The 19077-nt window shown below is 38.4% G+C and overlaps 1 pseudogene; it reads left to right on the top strand.

Moving 5' to 3' along the window:
* Positions 1 to 1477: 1477 nt before the first annotated feature.
* LOC143440702 (thymosin beta-10 pseudogene) lies at positions 1478 to 1609 on the top strand (annotated as a pseudogene).
* Positions 1610 to 19077: the final 17468 nt, after the last annotated feature.

Here is a 19077-nt window from a genome sequence, read left to right as displayed (position 1 = left end):
ACCACACACAGAGAGAGAGAAAGAGAGAGAGAGAGAGAGAGACAGAGACAGACAGACAGACAGACAGACACACACACATACACATATCATATACATATACACACACCTTCATAATGCATATTTACATACATAACACACACATACACAGACACCCCTATGGCAACACAGACACTATTAATGCCAAAGATTACAGAATAGTGAGGGAAGAGGTACAACCAGGTGCAGTTATAAATCACAGGAGGATTTCATTGATGTCAGTGAATGCTGATACAGGAAAAGTGTATCTGCAAACAAACCACACAGGAGAGTCCCACACCGTAATCAACCTGTACTAAATGTCTGAAGTAGTCCTAGGCAGCGGAGATGTGTTAGTTGAAAAGACAGACCAACTTCTATCCTTCCCAGCTTATACCTGCAGGGAGTGCACACATTCAGAAGCTAAGGGGGTTAAGGAAGTGACTGCAGTACGTGGCTTGCTGCTGAGGGTTAAAGTGACGTAGGCTCTCTAGACAGAAAATGAAAGCTTTGAGACGTAATACTAGGGACTGCAATCACTTGAGGCTTCTAATTCAGGGGATAGAAATTATACTGTCAAGAGAAAGTAGAGGGTGGGCTGGATCCAGAAGACTGGGCAGTGGACCTGGGGGCTTTTCAATTTAGGCAGCACTTGAGAGTTAGCTTCAGGAACATGACTCAAAACCACAGCAGACGTAGTCCAATGCCATACAGCCTCAAGCTTATGCTGGTATGAATTCCAAAAATTTAGCAAGTACAAAGCAGAGGGGACAGATTTCCAGGCTGCTGAGTCTAACCCATACTCACATCTGTCTAGCACAAGGTTCTGAAGTTAATACATTCAATATAATTGCATGTATACAAACAGAAGCCTGTTTTTCTCCTAATGGTAGCTATGTACCATTTTTTTAACCTTAATAACATATGGGGTGAAGTAAACTTTTTAAAATTGAATTTTTTTTAAGCTATAAAAAGACTTTTTGTGTAAGTGGCTTGAGGTGACCTGTGAAAATGGTTTGGCACTTGCTTGACAGAGAAAACACTACAAAATCATGCAACTCAAAAGAATCAAATCTTAAGGATGGAGAAATGGCTCGGTACTGACTGTTCCTCTAGAGGACTCAAATTCAAATTCCCAGAACCCACATGACAGCTTGCAACTGTCTGAAACTCCAATTTCAGGGGATACACGGCAACAGGCATGCATATGGTGTGTGTGTGTGTGTGTGTGTGTGTGTGTGTGTGTGTGTGTGTGTATGTGCGCGTGCGCGCACATGTAGGCAAAATACCCATACACATAAAATACCAATTAATCAATCAATCAATTAATTAATTAATAAAAAAGAGACTCAAATCCTCATGTTTCCTTTAAGAGCATCAATGAGGTCGGTTGCTGCAGCAATGCGAGTGGGCTCATCTGGAGGACTAGCGCTGAACAAGACTCCACTGGTCACTAAAAAAAATGGCAGACAAGCATGACATGGGGAAAATCACAAGCTTCGACACGGCCAAACTGAAAACAAATGAGATCGCAGAAGAATACCTACCGACCAAAGAGACAATTGAACAGGAAAAGAGGAGTGAAATTTCCTGAAAGCTCCGCCCCCCGGGGGTGGATTTTCCCTCCCTGTTATCTCCTAAACCCCCCCCCCGCCCAGTAATGTGATGTGAGCCACAAGGGGCTTTGTGAACCTGGGCACTCCACACCAATGCCACTGGCCTGCGGGTCTCTCTTGGGGGCTGTGTACACATACTAATCAGACTACCAAATTTTACTGGTTTGCTCTAGGCAATTATAGAAAATTATTTGTACAATTGATGTGCTTGATGAAAGTAAAACACACCTCGTAGCAAAACAAAAGACAAGAATAACAACAAATCAATGACACTGCTCAGACCATCAAGGTTATATGCACAGGATATTCTGAAAGAAGTCACTTTCAAAAAACAATATGGAGAAGAAAAGGTGGAAATGGTGGAAATACAGTGCCCGTGTATAAAATTCTAAGACTTTTTTTTTAAAGGAGGAAGCAATGTATAGATTCTGTGGTTTTATTGTACTGTCTATAGATGTCCCCAAAGCAAACAGTGAGACTGGACACAGGATTGGTGGTCCCAAAAGGGTGCCAAATGTTTTCTCCATATGCTTAAATACACGGAGTAATGCTGAACTTAGGGTTATCATGTAAATTGCCTAGTCACTGACAGGAGGTAACCAAGCAGCTAGAGTGAACCACTGAATGTATGAAAAGAACACGGTGAATTGACATGAATGAGCTCCCCTGCCACTGCGGTGAGCCCTAGGGCCAAGGAAAAACCTGCTCCTAAGCCATAGAGGAGGATGCACAGAAGACAAAGAAATTTCAGAGTAAACTGAAAAACCACAACCTTATGGCGTGAGACTAGACTCAGCATAAAATAAATGCAAACAAATGGTAAAAACAAAAAGAAACTTCAAAACAACTGCATTCCTAGAATGTATCTCCTAATACATGCATAAGTATGGTTCCTAAGGATGACATAATTCTACTCACATCTGAGTTAAGCAGCAGTCACAAGGTTTCAGGGAAGTACTTTGCAGAACATGCCCTATCTCTGTCACTAAGTGGCTCTCTGTTCTAAAGTTACGTCATCTTTTCGAGTCTCAGTATCATCATCTATAAAATAGAGTTAAAGCCTCCTTCAGAGAGTCCAACTGTGAAAAGTTAATACTCTCCTAATCTGCTTTCTGCTGTTCTAAGTGAACAACACTGAGAGTCAAAAAACATAGGAGCAAACTCTGATGAGATCTATTTTATTATTATAACATGGCAGAAGACATCCCAAGGCAAATCTGAGCAACCTTCTTAGGTCATATCTCTTTCCTCATGAGCTCACCTATTTCCCAAAGCCCCACCCTCTACACGTGAATAATATGCGCCTGCGGGATCAAGTTGCCAGCAGCTGACTGAGAGAACCCTTCAGAGTTTGTGCTTGCCAATTGGAACAGAATATTCCTTCTTGACTCTCAGCCTAAAGCCAATCGAGGAAGGAATGAAAGAATGGCCTCTCTCTCTCTCTCTCTCTCTCTCTCTCTCTCTCTCTCTCTCTCTCTCTCTCTCTCTCTCTCCCCCTCTCATCCTTTTTGCAGTAAGAAACAATGAATAAAAACAAATGTACATTTTAGCCAAGTAGGCAGGGCTTTGAATGTTGGGTAGAGAATTCCTGCCTCTAGTTGAGTAACAGAGCAGGTGTTTAATAAAAACTGGATTAAGATGAAGACAGGGACAGTTCTGAGCAGCTGAAACGGGTGTATGAATGAACCAAAGGTGAGGACGGCTCACCACTTCATAGAGTCTCCGTACTCCCGAGTAAGTCATTTGGGATGCTATTTCCTTGGAGGTTTTCAACTCTGGTTACAAAATAGAAATGCATGGATAACATTTAAGAGTCCTATATGTAGGGAGGAGCATCGTCTCTGAAAATATTCTTGTCTATTTTTGTGTTGACATGATGCCACAGTTGAGTAGTTTATAACAGTGTAACTGTACTGGGCCCGTAGTTATGGAGGCTGAGCAGGCTCAGACTAAAGGCCATGTATCCTGAGATCCTACTTACTGCCTCACCCCGGGGAAGAAGGCTGAAGGACAAAGGAACATCAGAGCAGCACACCTGAATTTTAAAACTATATGCTTACCATAACGAAACTGTCTGCAGTTAGCAGCCCTCTCCTTCATGAACATCAGTGATACTAGGCATAGTAACACAGGCCTTTAATCCCAGCATTGGGAGGCAGAGGGCAGGAGAATCTCTGTGAGTTCAAGGCCAGCCTGGTCTACAGAGCGAATTCCAGATTAGCAGAGCTAGAGAAACCCTGTCTTGAAAAACCAAAAGAGATAAAACATCAATGAAAAAAGAGTCCTTGTGAACTAAGCATATCTTCAACTTCCACCTCTCAACACTGGCACTGAGAATTACCAAGGTAAGAATTTTAAGGGACAAATTCATACCATAGCAACAGGTGATTCCAGTAAAACTCAAGCTTCATCAGGGATAGAAGTTCAACCACTCTACACTAGTGTGTGGACACCTCATAATACACTTATTTGAGAACAAGCATTTCCTGGTGTCCTTGACCAAGTACTACTGATTATTCTTATGTTCTAGTTAGTTTGTTAATGGATGAGAATTAAATAATATAGTCTTCTATAGCTCTTACCATAAAGTCATTTGTGTTTAGAAAACAATCGTAGATAGGTTTGAACTATCATACCAATTCTGACTGAGCCTGGTCTTTCTGTCACTACTTCTGTCTCTGAAACCCCATCATTATTTCTGGACCATAAAGTCAGAATCTCACTTGTTGATACCCAGGCAACAGACTACTTTTGCAAGTCTAGGAAAACATTGGCAAGGCACAAGCTTTCATTTTCTGTTCATACATAGGCTGTGACCTTTCAAACAACTCCTTCTAACTGTCAATAGAGAAGACAAACCAAAGTAATGACACCCTCGCTTGAATGTAATCCAGCTGGTTGCCTTTGAAAAGCACAACCCACGAACTCTCATTACTGTTCCCAGACCAGATGTCTTCTCCATCCTGCCTTCTCTGTCTTCAAGGAGAATGTAGTTTAGAGGTGATGCATTCCCTTTCAGCCCCAATATACCATGTCGGTGAACATTTTTTATAACTTGTTGCTCTCGTTGAATGAAACTGTATATTACAGGGGTTATATTGCAGTATAATTAGTTCAGTTATAATTGTTAAGTGTCAGTATTTTCCTTCTAAAAAGCACAAGTAGCTGACTACTACATTCCACAAAAATACATAAGTATATTTATATATTGGTCTTCCCTTCTATTTTCTTTTTGAAATCTGCTATCAATTATTCTTTACTTCCATGGTCTTGATTTATTTTGTTGCTCAGTAAGACTGCTTCTTTGTCTGCTTGCCTTTGAGGCAGAGTCTCTTCTTATGGTTCAGCTGCTCTGGAACTCCCAGCTATCCATCCCCAGCCTCCTGAGTGTTTGGATTAGAGGCCTAACCACCCTATCCAACAGTCCTTTTGTTTTTCCCAAAATTTTTCCAACTGCCCCCTCCATACGGCACAGTTTTTCTTTCACTTCTTGCAACAAGAAATTTAAATTTCAATGTAAAAAAAAAAAAACATTTGGAGACCATTTTAGCACATACAGGCCTAAATGCATGTACTCCTGCATTATCTGCTACATAGAAATAAAATCTCATTGTGGACACGCTCCTTACTGTCTTCCACTTCAAACATAAAAATTCCCCTGTTCTTTTACAAAGCTCTGGTCCGTTTTCACTAGGTGCAAGATAATGAATTCTATGCAGATCCTATATCCCAGTCATTACAATGAATATAACTACCTTCTTGTTTGCTAATAGGAACAATGCTTAATCAAGTGTCCTCGTGTATACATATTTGTATATTAATGGTTTTAGATCTACAACTCAATACCATGTAGATATCTTAATGCTCTTAAATCTTAAACTATTTCTAGTTTTTTATCCAAAATAATAATAATGCATACACCCAATAACAGTATTTGCAAATAACACTTTTCCTTAGAGCAAGAAGTAATAAAGAGATTTTTATAATTTCATTCACTGTGGTTTAAAATAGCAACTTATTAATACCTTAAGTTATGATTCCCTGACTTAGCAAATTTGATCATTATTTATTATAATTTTTAATCTTTGGGTTTTGATCCTGTGTTTTTTTGGAAATGTATACCCTCAACAATTTGAAAGAGATGTCTAAAAATGTGCCATTTAAAAAAGAAAAATATACCTCAGCTTTGTTTGTAATAAATTACTTGTTATTTTGAGGTTTTCTTCCCTAGTTTTCTAGTGATGTGCATTACTATAAATCCCTACTACATATTGTAGATGGCGTTTTCGTCTTCTATTGGTAAAGAGTTGATTAGTTTGTTTAAATTTCTTTTATGTTGAGTTTTATATTAAATTCTGCTGCCAGGCCTCCTGATAATGAATGATCATTTCTAAAATAAAAAATGCTATTATAGCATATTAGTAATCAACTCTTTGATAAATTATAAACTATTTTATCATCTAGTTTATAATTTTACACATGTTAAATAACTGGTGTACGTTCTCTATCTAAGGATATAAAATGTTATACTTACAGTCTTGTGGGTGTGCATACCATGTCACTTATACTCCCTTGCTTTATTCAAAACAACTTTTAAAAGCTTCTCTTTTCTGGACCTATTTCAAACTGAAAACCTTATTATAAAATTTCCTGATAAATATAAATTCAAATATTTTTCATTTTAATCTCTAATGAAAGTTTATTTGTATACTTAGTTCTTACATTTGGCACATAGAAAAATTTCATTAAGTATATTTCCTCATAAATAGTAATTTATTACTACATATTATTCTACTTTATTCTGATTATAATAGATATTCTTAAAATTCAGCTTCTCTAATATTTAAATTACCACACTGGCTTCCTTGTGTGTTTACTTTTATCATAAATCCCTTGCTCGTCTCTTTGATGTTGAGTGATTCCTGTGAAGGCTGTACACAGTATGCTTTCTCCTGAAGCCTACCGACCTTTCTCATAAAGAGAGATTCCCTCAATTAACACTTTGAATAAACAGGAATATAATTTCTTACTTCTTTCTGTATCTGTATTATATACTGCACTTGGTTTAAAACATGAATTAATTTTATCATAAATGGCAAGTTTGAAAAAACTTGAACATAAAACAAATGTTAGCTGCTAATGAATGATTGCATTTCAATTTTCAGGAGAAACTGGACAAAAGCAGAGAACAAGACTTGGTGAAGGGAGCTATGTCAGACTGACAGAAGAGCCCTGCCCTGCTTCCAAAGGCTAAGAGTCAAGTCATTGTGGATGTCGGAAACTCCAAATAGCACCAACCACAACACCTTTTCCTATGAAATGCATACACACACACATACACACACACACACACACACACACACGGTACGGTGAGATGTAAGCAATAGTAACTAATAAAATAGAACAACTATAATATATTGTAATATACTGCTTATGGGCAGGGGTATGTTCCGGAAAATTGTGTCATTAGACAGTCTTCGTTGTGTAAACACCATAGAGTACACATAGACAAACCAAGGTGGTATATACTCTTTTACACACTTGGGATATATAGCATATAAAGCATCCCTGTTTTTTTTGTCCACAGAAAAACAGGCCATTCTGTCTATAATGAACCATGTTATATGTAGAAGAAAAACTCCCTTAAAATGATAAAAACACAGCATAGCAAATACATAAACTTTAACATACTCAATTACTATAATTATCAGATGAATGTAACTTGATATGTTTGCTTACCCCAGCATCACCAATAAGAGAATCTTCATACACATGACCTATTGTTGACTAAAGCATTATTCTGTGGCACATGACTCTGCTAGAATAAAGTGACCTTCCAGTGCCACTGAGCTTTGAGGCTGTTATAAAGTAACATAGTAATTACTTACATACAGGTTAAATATCACCCTTTGGTGATGCTTCATAACTGTCGTTGTCACTAAGTGGCTACAGCAAATAGTGTATACACTATTGAGTGCTGGGATTAGGGAAGACTTAGGTTCTAACTGGAAAAGAGCTGGAGAGAATGTCTTCATTTTGAGGATAATATGCTTTTTAAAACACATCAATTGTTCATTTCTGGACTTTTCTGTAAGTGCTGAAATGTTTTGTGCCAACTTGACCCAAGCTAAAGTCATCTGAGAGGAGATAAATAAATAAATAAATAAAATAAATAAATAAATAAATAAAATGCCTCTATAAGATCTGACTGTAGGCAAGCCTGTAGAACATTTTCTTAATTGGTGATTGATGTGTAAGGGCTCAACCTGGGCTAGTGGTCCTGGGTTCATTACAAAACCTGGCTGAACAAACCATGTCACAAGTCTCCATGTGCTCTGCATCAGCTCCACCTCCAGATTCTCACCCTACTTGAGTCCTGACGCTCCTTCCCTCCCCAACTTGTTTATGCTCATGGTGTTCCATTGAAGCAATAGCAGCCCTAACTAAAAAAGCATCTAACGTGTTTGGATCTATGGACAAGAAAAACCACAGAAAGTGAAACCAGGGTAAATACTAACAGTTTGACCTGATCTGGAATAAATGTATGAGAGTATTATACATACTAGCATTGGGATGATAGTAGTTACCATAGTGACTATATATGGCCGAAAATTCACCTACTGAAACAAAATGGGAAGAAAATAAAAGCAAAAGTCATCAGGGCAGAAAAATCACACAATGGACGTGAATGAGAAAAGAATAAAGAAATAAAGGGAGAACATAACAAACAGAAGAAAATTATCTAAGGAGCAGACATGGGTTTTATTTATGAAGAATAATATTGACTATAAATTTCCTCAAATAAAAATGTGCTGATGTAACAGATGGAGAAATAACACATTATATGCCTATTTATAAGAAAATCACTTAATGAGAGACATAGTGAAAATGAAAATATTAATAAAGTTTTACACACAGATAAAAAGCAAAAGTAAACAAGAATGCCTAGCTTCATATCAGTCACCAGAAACAGTCTTTTTCTTTCTTTCTTTCTTTCTTTCTTTCTTTCTTTCTTTCTTTTTTTTTTTTTTTTTTTTTTGAGTGGAAACAAACATGACCAGCAAAATGTAATTTTAGCCCTAATATACAAGCATATGTAGAATGAAATCCTGTTCCCATACATATTTTAATGTCTGTTTTTCTTACAGGTAGGGTAGGAGGCTAGCAAAATACGGCGTCTAACACAGGACATTTGAATAACACTTAGGACTTTTAAGGTGAACCTGTTCCAACCAAATGTAAATGAAAAAATAAAGCTGTGTGATTGAAATAGAACATTTTCATGTAGTTAAATCATATAAGGAGAATTTAAGTTTGTATATTTTAGAAATAACCTAGAAGAAGAACAACAAAATTTTAGCATTTTTATCTTTGATCCATTCCCACACAAGACTTTGATTTTTGCTTTTTTGTTTGTAATCTTGGAGTTAAGATTTGCTTAATAAAAAAGAATTTGCTTAATAACATTGGCATAACATTTTGGGTCTGCCACTCCTGTCACTTGAAAAGACAGGCTACCAAGAAACTGTGTCAAACAATAGCAAGCATTTAAAGAGATGGATTACAGCCTGGAGAAATGGCTAGCAGACGTGATTAACAGTGTTTGCTGCTCTTCTAGGGGCCTGAGTTTGATTCCCAGCATATGTGTTAGATGGCTTTCACCTGCCTATAGCTGCAATTCCACCGGCCTGAACAAATGTCTTGTCCTTTGGAAGACTAATTCTTTATTTGTGTATGCACATGACTGGACAAGTACCTGGGCAGAAACAGTCTTTATGTGAGAAACCTAAAATAACAATGATATATATATATATATATATATATATATATATATATAAAAAATAATAATAATATCATTACCATGTAATGATAAATGTCTCATTTCAGTGTGAAGACAGAATCACTGTAAATAGATACCCCCTCCCCCCCAGTGCACTGCCAAAATTTCTTTAATTCCAGTGATAGTAGACTGAAAAGGGAAGCTGGGTGGCATTCAGTGGTCACCCTGCAGTCATTAATGGAGAAGTCATCCAGCTTTGACCTCAAAGCCCACAAATAAACATCATAATTAAACTACGCCAGAAATCAAATGGACATAACAGACATTTCCAAAATATTTCCTCCAATAGTCATGAAACACACACTTTCTCTGATTACCACATGAAGCATTGTCCAGGATAGGCAAACTACAAAGATTCAACAAATCAAAAACAGTTAAGTCAAAGTATGTGTCTTCTCCAGCCACACTAAAAAAAACTATAAACCAACTTTGAAACTTACTTTTATCTGATCAATAAGGACTTTATACATATATTAAAATGCATAATGTCCTATAAATATAGAAAATTAGAAATAAAGACATATTTTTTAAAGATTCCTATTCTCTTTCTCTTTCTCTCGCTCTCACTGTGTGTGTGTGTGTGTGTGTGTGTGTGTGTGTGTGTGTGTGTGTGTATGTGCACACATGCCACAGTGCACATACAGAAGTCTGACAGCACAACCTTTGTCATCCATCTCGGTTCTAGCTATGTAGCCCAGGCTAGCTCTTTTGTGAGCTGAAGAGTCTGTCTCCCTGCCTCCCGTCTCATATCAGACTATTGGAATAACAGAAACATCCTATCAAATCGGGCTCTAAATGGTCTCTGAGGTTTGGAGTCAGTTCCTCACCTTTGCACAGCAACACTTCACCTTATACGCTGCATCCCTACAACATAAGACTGCAGACTGTGATGACCCTTTGTCTTAGGGTTTTATCACTGTGAAGAGATACCATGACCGCGGCAACTCTTATAAAGAAAAACATTCAACTGGGGCTGGCTTATGATTCACAGATTTAGTCCGTTATCATCAAATCTTGAAGCATGACAGTGTGGAGACGGATACAGTCCGGGAGAAGGAGGTGAGAGGTCTACATCTTGATTTACAGGCAGCAGGAAGTGTACTGAGTCATACTTCCTCCACCAAGACCACACCTACCCCAGCAAGATCACACCTTCTAATAGTGCCACTTCCTATAAGCCTATGGAGGTCTTTTCTTTCAACCCACCACATCCTTGTTCCATCACTCCATTATAGCTTACCAGCTGAATTCCTTTAAATGCCTTTTAGAAGGAAACTGAAGACTTTCAGAGGGTAACTTATCCTCTTTATTGTGTGTGTGTGTGTGTGTGTATTTGAATCATTTAACATTCATTACTGTTCTGCCACTTTTATAAGGTCATAGGCACAATTTTCAGTGTTGTATTTATAATACCATTTTCACTTTAAACTCTGCCCTTTGTGCATTGAGATTTTGCAGAGGACAATTGCTCCTATAAACAGGTATGCAGAGTTGTACTTGTGACTAGATTATACATTATCTTTTTTCCCCTTTCATTTCTCTTCTAGTTAGGTTGTTATGATTTTATTATTTCACTCATGTTAATTGGTTTATTTTATATCTTTCCTATTTTAATGGTCATACTAATGAAGGTTTTTACAGGACACTCTTTCTTGTCTCTCTAATATTTAAAAATAATTTGTGGACTGGAAATGTAGCTCAGTTACCAGAGTACTTACATGCAGGAATATCTGGGTTCAGTCTCTAGTACCTCATCAACTTGGTAGTGTTCATAAAGAACTGTAATCCCACCCTTACGAGATGGAGGCAGGAGACTCATAAATTCAATATAATCTCTGATTACTTAGCAAATCTGAGCCCAGCTTGGACTATATAAGACCATGAGTAAAAAGCAAATTTAATTTTAAATCACCATATAAGAATCCTAGCCCCAGTGCTACAATTTTTCCCTAACTCTTGCTTTTCCACCCCTACTGGCCACTACACACACACACACACACACACACACAGACACATGAATGTATCAGTTATGCACGTTTGGTTCCCCTTCTTCCTTGTACCCCAGACAAAACTATCTAAATATGTTCACTTCTCTCTAATCCATTCAAATCGTTTCAGTTTTCCTACATAATATTTTGTGCTTTTATTCATAGGCTGAATTATTTCCAAGTTCAGCCCCTTCCATCTCAAGATTCATTCTTAGCATTGATATATGGATGGAAACAGTCAGATGTGGCTAAGCAATTATTTAACCTCATCTCCTACCTTAGGGCTACCTTTATTTTGCTTAGATTTGATTATTTCCAAATTACTGCTGTTTTAGTTAGAGTTTCACAGCTGTGAACGGACTCCATGACTAAGGCAACTCTTATAAGGACAACATTTAATTGGGGCTGGCTTACAGGTTCAGAGGTTCAGTCCATTATCATTGAGGCTGGAACATGGCAGCATCCGGGCAGGCATGGTGCAAAAGAAGTTGAGAGTTCTATATCTTCATCTGAAGGCTACTAGCAGAATACTGGCTCCCAGGCAGCTAGGACAAGGATATTAAAGCCCACACCCACAAGGCCACACCTACTCCTACAAATGTCACACCTCTCAACAGTGTCACTCCCTGGGCCAAGCATATATAAACCACCACAAGGTACCTGCCTTCCAAGGTAGCATTTTGATGGTTAATAGTGGGTGTCAGCTTCTTTGGCTCCTGGACCCACTAACACGCATGCTTCAGAGAGATCTCTGAGGCTATTTCCTAAAATGACTAGCTAAAGGATTGAGACCATTCCCAATCCTTTAGTAAGCAATATCTTGCAGTAGCACAGATATAAAAATGTTTAGTGGAAAGGACCGTCGCATGCCTGACTTTCTTCCCTGCTGGTAAGTTCATCTACTCTGTCGCTGTCACCACTGCTGCAACCCTTCACTGACACTGGAATTCAGCTTCTTTGTCCTTCCAATATGACTCTCAGAACTGCCCCAGGCTTTCAACATGAGATTAGAGTTGCCGGGGCATTCGACTTTGTGGACTAAGCAGCTACCAGATATGCTGCTTCTGCAGTGTACAACCACCTATTGTTAGAATACCCAGCCTACATCATATAAGCCAATCTAATAAACTGTTAGCGCTTCTAGTCTCCACCCAACAGTTTCCTAGCAACAGCCAGGTCTGGCTTGCTATAAAAGGACTATTTGACCTCTCCCTCTCCCTCTCTCTTTCTCCTCTCTCTCCTTCTCTGTCCCCTTTCTTTCTACTTCCTTCTTACCTCCTTCTTATGCCCCCAAATTAACTTCATTTTATACTAGGCCAGTCTTTGCTTGGTACCTCAGGGTTGAGGTAAGGGGCTCGCCATGGGCCCACTAAGGTACCCCCTCCTGCCGCATCATGCCACTGCATCACAAAACATATCAATGCCCTTTGTGATACATAGTTATGCTATCTTCTCTGTTCCCCTAGAGCACTCTGACTAACACAAAATAATCTTTATTTTTATGATAAAGCATATCATTTTATCTTAAAATACACACATCTTGTAGAATATTCAATAGTGGCAGATCTCGGGTCTTCCTATATTTGCTTTTGATGACTGAGAATTCCATTCCATTGACAGACTGTTTTTCCTTTGTAATTTTCATTCTTTTTTAAAGCAAATGTTTATAAGAAGGTCCCCTTAAACATCTTATCAAGAAACCTTTATGTACATCAATTTTGCTGTCAACTTTTCTCCAACATCAAACATTTGTGAGTCTCCATTCAGGCAAAGAGGATTTTCCTTGACCCAAAGATAGTATAAATGCTTTGCTAAAACACCTACCATTCTCACATATACCTGAATATATGCAGCAAGCCTGAAGATAGTCATACTGTTCTTACTTGATTTTTTAAAATATTGATCCCCACCACCACCACCTTTGGAAGACAATGGAAGGGGAATCTATAAACATGCTAGATTTCTTGTCTAAGGACAGCTTGGAGTGTCTGTTGATTAATGATTGTAGTAGTTAGTTTTAATTATTAGTGTGAGAAAACTTAGAATGACATGAGATATAAGTCTCTGAGCATGTCTTGATTACATTAATTGAGTAAGGGAGACCTGCGCCCTCCAGGTGGAATCATTCCCTAGGCAACAGATTTTGGATCACATAAGAGTTGATAAAGCGAGCTGAGCACTAGTTTATATACATCAGTCATGCCTTACTTGTTCTCTGCTCCTGATTTTGGATGCAGTATGATCAGTTACTTCAAGTTCCTACTGCTGTGACTCCCTCTCCAATAATAGACTAGTAGACTTGTGAGTCAAAAAACAAACAAACACAAAACTAAACAACAACGACAAAAACACACACACACACACACACACAAACTTTTCTCCCTTAAATTGGTTTTTCAGGGTACTTTATCACAATGCTAGAAAGAGAAATTCATCCAATGACCTAGCCTAAGGCTCTGGGTCTCAAAGGCCCTCAGCTCAGCAAAGGGAAAGAAACAAACACCTCCTTTCACTCAGCCGGAAGCTGTTTGCCTTGGGAAAGGCAGACAGTTGGGATGGAGTTAAGTTGTGAAATCTAGAGTGCTCTATTTAGGTCACTGTCTTCCTCAAATCTCTGATGCTGAACCTGTTCACCTTACCAAGAAAGTTGCCAACAGAAAAGTTCAAGTTAAATCCTATGTGCCTGTCTCACAAATATATACAGAGAACCAAAATTTTGAGATTGCTTAGAAGAAATGTAGCTCTATGTATATAATACTCATATTGTCAGATCCAAAAGGGCTAGCAGTACTGCCTATTAACATACCAAAGAGCATGCTGGCTGCCCAGTATCCAAATAACCTGTGGCTCTTCTCACCTCTTCTCATCTCCTACCCTTATCCTAACCACCTCCAGCTCATGGACTTTCCTTCTCAGTTCCTTAAGTGGCTACTATTTCACACACACACACACACACACACACACACACACACACACACACACACCGCTTTCATCCTCTCTCAATCCCTCTCCCTCCCCCTTTATCTTGGTTTTCTTTGCCCATACTCTCTTTGTCTTCCTCTCTCACTCACCCTCTCTCTCACCTCTCATGACCGTATCCAGTCTTCTAGTCAAGTTTGCCTACTTGATTTCCTTGCTCTGGACTCTTCCGGATGCCTCATATACTTTCCTTCATATATACCATAAAAACCTTCCCCTCAAGGGGAAGCAGTTGGAGCAATCATGCCCTCCTCAATTTATACAAATATGAACTCAAATTTTGATTACCTGATAGTAAGCTTACTATTACTATAATGTTACTAATGAAAGAGTTAAAAATCTTTTAACAAAATAAGTAAGATAAGAGTTCAGAGCTAGGAGTTTAGGTCAGTGTGGCTGAGTGCTATGGATACCAGGAGAGTTTGAGTTGGGAGGCCCGTGTACCCTGGATACCAGGAGAGTTTGAGTTGTGCACCCTGGATACCAGGAGAGTTTGAGTTGGGAGTTCTCAGCGTCCCCGTACATCCTGGATACAAGGAACTTGGCTGATTACGTATAGGCTCTTAGAGAATAGCCTGTTCCTTGTACCCTGTCACAAACTGAATAATGGGCTGGGACTTTCCACAGGTGCTCTCCAATAGCCCTCCTTTACTCCCCCTGTGTTGTGGTTGCCCCCCCCCCCCACCCCCCGAGTTGTGGTTTTGGGCTTTAAATTCTCTCTGTCTCCAAAGCCCCGGGGTCAGACCCCATTGCCCCTGCGTGGGCTACAGGTCTTGACCTCAGTATACTGATTAAAATATGCCTCTTGCTGATTACATCAAGTTTGGTGTCTTGCAGTTAATGGGTGGCCGCGAATTCCCGAGGCTTGGGTGAGGTCCTCCATTCGTGGTGGCCTTACACTACAAACACCTGATATAATAATTAATATAATAAATATAATAATATAATACATTGGAGAGAATGTGTCAGAGCAGATCCACACTCATAACCAGATACACAAAAAGAAAAAAGGGACTGGAGTTCCACTAACACCTCAGAGGGTATACCACCAATAATCTGAAAGCTTGAGGCAAGAATATTGCTAATAAATGTTCCACCTCTTGCAAATAGAGCCATACTGAGGACTAAGTCTTAAGCATGTGTACTTTTAGGGCACATTATAGATCCACCCCATGGCATTAATGAATCAAGATGTCATTATAAACAGAAACTCCTGGAAAGCTCTCTCTGCAGAGACTGATTGACTGATTGAAACTGCCATACTCTGGAGAGATTGTAATAGCACAGGTCCAGAGGCTAAGTACCTTATTGTCGGTTAGTTCTAACACGCCAGAACAGCCATTCTTTGATCACCTCTTTGTCAGAACTAACATCTTGTAACTAGTATATTGAAAACCTTTAAAATCTGTTAATTTTTGCAGACCACTGTCTTCCGCCAACCCAAAAGCTAAGAATGCCATCAGATAGCCTATAGAGAAGCTTCCCCACATCTTGCTTACTGGGCTGTCTCATTGTGAGAAAATTCACATTCTGGGGTACCACGATGTATTTTTAACATGCCTTGATTTATGACTTTCCTTGTGCTTTCACAAAACTGCTTCCACATGTAATTTGAGGTAAGCTAAATTATATTCCAGGACACAGTCACTCAAAACGGCTCTAGAACAAACTATCTCTTATTCCCTTTAAAATGAGAGCTATGTTTTTTTTTTTGCATCAGCATATTCATGTAGCTAAGTAACTGTGATTCTTTTTAATTGGTATTAATTCTACAACCAAGACGCATACCTTGTTTTCTATTTCTCTAAACACTGTAAATAGATTTTAAAAGTTCCCTAACATACTATATTACCATTGATTTTCATAACAAATAAACAAAATGCCACGCTAAACTGTTTGTTTACAAAGTTCAAATAATTGCCAATTCAAATTAATAAGACTTTTAGTCTAAAAGTAAAATATTTTAAAAGCTTCTCTATAACAATAATATTCTTATAACCTTGTGTTGGACTTTAGTAACCAGTACTTCCAAGATCTACTTCTACTAATTACTTACTAAAATAATCTTAAATAACAAGGTCATTTTCTGCTCTCTGGAATTTTAGGAATCACTTGTTATTTTAAATAACAAGTTATTAAATTAGCTTGAAAAAAATCCCTTATTTGCCCTACAACAAAGAAAAAAGCTTAGAAAGAACTAAAAGAGTGGTTAGTTTTAACTGGAACAACAATTATCTTTTCCTTCCTTTCACAATCTGCCCTACCTTCCAAACCAGAGTTTGATCATTTAGGGGAAAAAGAGAGAGAAAAAAAATTAATAAAATAGTTTCTAAGAAACCACCTCTTTCTACCACCAATTCAAAGCTTCACATTTAAAGGCCAAATGACAACTGTGTTTATTATTGGATAAACTTGTAATTTTTAACAATGAACCCAAATTTTAAAACAGTGAGTCCACTTGATTTTCCCAGGAAGCTTGCCATAATGGAATTACCTTTCAGATTACAGGTAGTTATTATTCAGTCTTATTAAAATACTGCCGCTGTGGGCGTTCATTTGTGCAAACCACCATTGCACTTGGCACTGATGAAAATACAAATAACAAATTATAAACTTCGGAGTCACATCTACATTTGAATACTGGTCTAATATTGTTCACTCTTTCCTCTGAAAAGAAGGAACTCTTAGGTTTATGATTCCTAAGTAAATATGTGACTTTTTGAACCTACCATGCTTCCTTAAAAAATGAGAAAACCTCGGGCCAGATACAAGAGCCACTCACTTGTAATTATGAAGACTATTTTTTTTTTTTTTCTGAACTCTCTCCTTTAGAAGATAGCAAGCAGAAAGTTCAAGGGAGAGGGAGAGGGCAGTAGAATGATATATTTTAAATGCTTTTAAATATTATAGTCAGGTAATAAAGTGGAAGTGTCCAGCACTTGGAGAGGGAGCAATAGGGAAATTGTGTATCATATTTCCATTTCACAAGGTGACAATACTTGTGTAGGTAGACAACGATAATGTTGGCACAGCGTTATAAATTTATTGAATGCTACCATACTGGATACTTTAAACTGGTTTAGGGGGAGGAGTCTCAGTCACTAAAGTGCTTGCTGCACTAACAAGAAACCTGAGTTTGATCCTCAGCATCCCTGTGAGAGCCGGGTAGAGCAGCCTCCCTCTAATTCCAGAAGAGAAGCGCTGGCAGAGGTGGCAAGATCCGTGGAACTTAGCTGGGCAGCTAGTCTTACAAGTCAGCACATTTCGGTTTCAATGAGAGATTCTGTCTCAAAATATAAGGAAGATATTCTGAGTCACGTTTCAGCCTACACCCAACTGCGCAAAGAACGTTTGTGCATATACAGAAAGATATTTGGTCCTAGAAACCAAAACCAACCTGGGGAGGAAACAGCTTTTTCATCCTGAAGCTTATGGTTAGGAAGGACAACACAGGAGCATCCAACTTGTAGGAAGGAACTAAAGCAGAGACCTTGGAGAAACGCATCTCAGCTTGCTTTATTGTACAACCCGGGACCACCAACTAAGGGTGGTGTCCCCCACAGTGGGCTGGGTGGCCCCCATATCAATAACCAAAAAATGCCGACAGACTTACTTATACACCAGTCTGATGGTACTAATATCTCAGTTGAGGTTACCTCTTTCCAGGTGAGGAAAAAACTAACCAGTACATGGTATACATGCATACAGACCCACACACACACACAAAGGCTACAAGTGGAAACATTTGTGTTGTGTGTATCATATCACAATTTAAAAATTGAGGTTGAGGAGGTCTGAGGCAAAATTAACTTGAGAAAAGAACAATATGTACTAAAAGTTAGGCCTTGTGGGGCCTCAAGAGATGGTTCAGCAGTTAAGTGTACTGGCTGCTCTTGCAAAGGAACTGAATTCTATCCCCAACACTCAGATCATGGCTTACAGCCATCTGTAACTCTAGTTCCTGGAGGTACAATGCTCTTTTCTGACCTCTGTCAACATACATGTGGTTTACATATATGCAGGCAAACACACACACACACACACACACACACACATTAAATAAATAAATAAATAAATAAATAAATAAATAAGAGTTTGTGAAACAACTCTTATTAATACTAAGTAATACTAGTAATGCTAGAACAAACTAAACCACAACTTAGTGGAGGGATAACATATCAATGAGCACTTTAGTCCAATATAACTTAAGATAAAGTTATTTACAAACTGCAATGAGAAGAGCTATACACTAAGATTACAGCAATTTTTATAATGACGCAGCTTTACATGTTAGTAGTTTTAGCATTACTTATTCTTTGCCTTTGCAATGGACTTGCATGAATGAATTTTGGGGCAGAACTTTCTGAAGCAATAAATGAGAGATACGGGGTACATGTTTCCAATAGCTCTTCCATTTCCAACCAGCAGCCCCTAAGATTTTCTTTAGAGGGTTCTGTAAGCTGGCCGTTGAAATTGAGAAACACTATAGAGGCTCAAAACTAGCAGGAACTTCCTAGGGCCATGCCAAACAGCTTGGACTGAGAAATCTTTTGGGTTCAATGTCAGAAGGAAAAAAGAAATTTAGTATTCTGAAGCACAATCTGCGCAAATGGAAAAGACTGATAGGAAATTTCACAGA

This window comes from Arvicanthis niloticus, chromosome 30, assembly GCF_011762505.2.
Source record: "Arvicanthis niloticus isolate mArvNil1 chromosome 30, mArvNil1.pat.X, whole genome shotgun sequence".
Lineage (NCBI taxonomy): Eukaryota > Metazoa > Chordata > Mammalia > Rodentia > Muridae > Arvicanthis > Arvicanthis niloticus.
This window is presented reverse-complemented; position numbering and strand designations above follow the sequence as displayed.